Source organism: Cariama cristata, unplaced genomic scaffold, assembly GCF_000690535.1.
Source record: "Cariama cristata isolate BGI_N322 unplaced genomic scaffold, ASM69053v1 scaffold11396, whole genome shotgun sequence".
NCBI classification, from domain to species: Eukaryota; Metazoa; Chordata; class Aves; order Cariamiformes; family Cariamidae; genus Cariama; species Cariama cristata.
The window spans coordinates 57,021-61,294 of record NW_009620498.1 but is presented as its reverse complement, the minus strand read 5'-3'; positions in this window follow the sequence as shown (position 1 = coordinate 61,294).

Here is a 4,274-nt window from a genome sequence, read left to right as displayed (position 1 = left end):
TACAATGGAAAACAAAAGATGGGGGTGGTAAAAGTGCACAACAACATCTGTAGTTTCCAAGCTGAATTGACTAGGTGCAAATCTCTAAAGACATGAGGAGGAAAAAAGCCATCTTTTAAGTTAGAAATGTGTGAATGTAGAGCAATTTCAATGCCTTTGAGTGAAATGTCCAGTTGCCAGGTTTCTGCAGTACAGATAAAACTGGAATGAAGATTACACCAGCCTGCAATTACCCTGTTTGCACTGCTCCCCTAGTCATGTGGAACAGCAATTGGGTCCTACACTCAGCTTCAATTTTGTTACAACTGGCAACCTGATATTGTTAGTTGAAATAAACTGAAGAGAGTTGTTCTGCTGAAGCTCAATATTCTTTTCTTTGTAGAAGAAAACTTCAGCTAGACCAACTAAGAAAGCCAAGTTGAAGCCATATCGTATTTGGGCATCTCAGTGTTAACTGTCTCCCTTGACAACACCCATTTCAGAAATATTGAACTATTTAGTGTCTCTGAAACATCTGGACTTTCTACTTGTTTCATAAGTCTCTAACAAAAAATATCTGCACATCATTCATCAATCCACAGCCACATTCTTTTCTCACCCTATCATGATTAGATTCCTTGGGAGGTTGTAGGGGTTTTTTTTCCTAATGCTTTTCTCCCAGTTTTTCTTGGACATCTTTATATTATTAATGGGCTCGATATGTGCTCACTTTGAGCCATAAGAGATTAAACTAGTGTTTTTAGTAGTTGTTATATAAACTGGAGAAATGGGGACTTTTGGGCACCTGCCCTCTCACTACAAGAAGGACATCTCACTACAAGAAGGACATTGAGCTGCTGGAGCGTGTCCAGAGAAGAGCGACAAAGCTGGTAAAGAGCCTGGAGAAAAAGCCTTAGAAGGGGCGGCTGAGGGAGCTGGGGTTGTTTAGTCTGGAGAAAAGGAGGCTGAGGGGAGATCTTATCGCCCTCTACAACTACCTGAAAGGAGGTTGTAGAAAGGTGGGGGTTGGTCTCTTCTCCCCAGTAACTAGCGATAGGAGAAGAGGAAACGGTCTCAAGTTGCGCCAGGGGAGGTTCAGGCTCGACATCAGAAAGAACGCTTCACTGTTAGCGTCGTTAAGCATTGGAACGGGCTCCCTAGGGAGATGGTGGAGTCACCATCCCTGGAGGTGTTCAAAAAATGTTTAGATGTGGCGCTTCAAGACATGGTTTAGTGGGCATGGTGGCATATACGGTTGGACTTGATGATCTTTGAGGTCTCTTCCAACCATAACGATTCTATGATTCTATGATTCTTTCCTTATCCACAACAGACCCATTCTGGCAAAAATGAGACAGATCTCATTCACTGTTTGAAGGAATTCCCCCTCCTATTGAGATGTGGAGAGCAGTGGTGCAGTGTTTTGCCCAAGACAATTTTTTGATAGGAACATCCAGGTCAGATGCAGTATTGCTAGGGCTGTCCTACTATAAGTGAATGGAAAATCCTAAATATCCCCTCTCCAAACAGGTAGATAGCTGCTTTCTATAGATCAGGATCAATGCAGAACAGTTGCTCCATGGAAAAAGAGCTGTGTGGCCTCTGTGTGGACCTCATCTCAAAGAACTGTTCCTCTAGTGTAAGCAGTCGCTGTTTACCTGAGCTACATCTATCATGAAATTACAGTTTCATATCCTACTGTGGAATTGCCATTCTCTTTCCACTTTAAAAGTCAGTAAATGGATGGGGAAATCTGCCCCATCCACATGGGCTGGTACAGGGAAGTGTTTCTCACAGAAGGAAGAGGGCAGCCTGCCATCAGGTGGCAATCAAAGGCCCCTCTGGCCAGCACACACTTCTCCCCAGCTTACGCTGCTAAGCACTTTGCCTTTCTCCCCCACCTTTGCACCAATGTCCTTTTTCCACATTAGTTTTCAGCCAGATGAGTTCCCTGACCCATCTCTGTATGCAAATGCATGCGCGCAATTGGTACAGAAGACAGTTGTAAAATTAGTTAGCTGTGAAAGTGCTGAACTGAAAACAGGAGGGAAGGTGGGGGCAGAGGAATCTGGCCTGAGACCATCTGGGTCTGCCACGGCAGGGTTTCTCATACGCTAAGCAGCCTCTCAGAGCTGGCCGGTTTGCTGCCAGGTAATGCAAGAAGTCAATGATAACAGAGTCTTGTGTGGGGATTGTTTCATCTGTCAGGCTGCCAGTGAATACGCTACAATTGCAATCTCTGCTGCTCCTCCCTGCACAAAGATTAGGGGAGTTAGTCATGTGGAGCTAGGCTACGAGAATGTTAGGAGAGATGATAACAACAGACAAACATTAGACTGGTGTAAATATTAAGGAGGAAAAGGATGGTTCAAGGATGTGTGTAATTAAGAATTGTTGGCTGGAAAAAAAAAAAAAGTCTTTATGTATGTGACTATTTTTATATGACCTCTGCCTACAACTCAGCAAATAGAACTGAGGAGGAATACTGAGTCTTCTCAAGCAATATTATAAAGTGAGACCTTGCTCCTAAAAATAAATCAGTGTGTCAGCTTCAGCTCATTGATTTTATTTGTCTGAATCTCAGGCTAATTAAGAAAAAACAGTCTGAAGAGCAGACCCTGCTTTCTGATCAGCCTGTGAAATAGTCCTATAGGGGGAAATTGAAAGACGTTTTGTATAGTTAAAAATCCTAGAAACCCTGCTGTGATTAACAGATAATTCATATATTTTCAGTAATAATCTTGATAATAGAAGTGGTCTGAAAAACTGAGCATGTCTGACAAAAGGAGTGAAGAATGTATGTAAAATGTTATTATTTTCTTTTCTGAACACTTTTTCCACTAGGCAGGAAAAATAGATCAGGAAAACATTGACAACAATATCAGGACAAAATAGCTTTTTATCAAACAATTCATCAGAGGTGCCCTCTAAAAGCCCAGACCACAGGAAGAGAAGCTGGCACTTCTCCCTGTCGCCAGGCTGGAAGGTAAGAACCTGCCCTGTCCGTGTGACATAAGTAATAAAGGGGGAAAGGCACGGTGGGCTGGGAGGGCAGAGGTGTCCCAGGTGTTGCCGACAAGCCCAGTTAAACATCCAGCAACTCTTAACTCATGGTGTAGTCTGTTAACACTCACCACTCCAAAGCCAGCCCAGGTCTTTAGCGAGACATTTGCTTTGGCACCAGATGCTTGGGGTGAGGGGCTGCACGTGAAATCCAAGCGTTTGCTGCTCCCCACACATGGTAACTCTAGGAGGTGTAGAAAAGGGACGTTGGGTCTGATACATCCTCTGAGGATGCAGGTGGGGCAACAGGGTGTGGAAAAGAGAGGAGAAGGGAATGGTGAGAAGAGGAGGAAAGACACAGCAGAGGAAACATGGGAGGGTAGTAAGAGCAGGGGAAGCATATCAGCAAGGAAACGGGAGACAAGTGGACAAAGGGAGGAATACTTTTTACCAAAAACACACTTCAGGTATACGAGATACTCTCTGTGTCTCTATCTTATTTTACTATAGTACTCATCCATGCTTTTTCTGCCATGCTGCTGCTCCTATGTGCCTTTGCCCAGCAAATCCTGCCGAACAGGCAGCTGAGCATGTGCTGTGCTTCTGATACACCAAGGCAGTTGCAGCTGCCCCTCCCGGCTGAGCTGGAAACTCAGCAAAAGGGGAAAGAAAAGAAATTGTGATCTGCAGGATTTGATGTTGTTCCAAGTACTTGAGCCAGAAAATAGGTAAATGTAATAGGGACTTAATATCTTGTCAGCACTAATTAAAGTTATGCATTTGCCAGCGAAGCCATTACACACCACCTTTTCAGGCACTTAGAACTTTGCTGTAATCAAATGTTCTGGGAGTAACAAATTTTCTCCAGTTATAAAATAAAAAGTCATTGTGGGACTGTTGAAACAATGGAAGCTGGGATAGAAAAAACGTGAGCATCAGTGGGGGAGAGTATGAAGGTATGGGAGGAGAAATAGCATGTTCTCACATCACCTTTAAGATATTAAATAATAATTAGAACAAAGAAAAAAGTGGGGCTGAAACTTAGGCAACTACCTTAGATTAATAAACTCTAGAGGTTGCTGTAAGATTTAATTAAAGGTTGGTATAAACAATCATGATTTTCACTGTCTTCTGAAACCTGATAACCACAGGCTTTGGCAGATTACCAGAAGAACTAGTCTCATCAGTCGGGATCCCAGAACTGCCTTGCTTCTGCTCCTGCAAGATAAAACGCCATGAACCATGAAGAAAAATCAATGCAGCAGACTGTGGAAACTGTGCAATGAGATAAA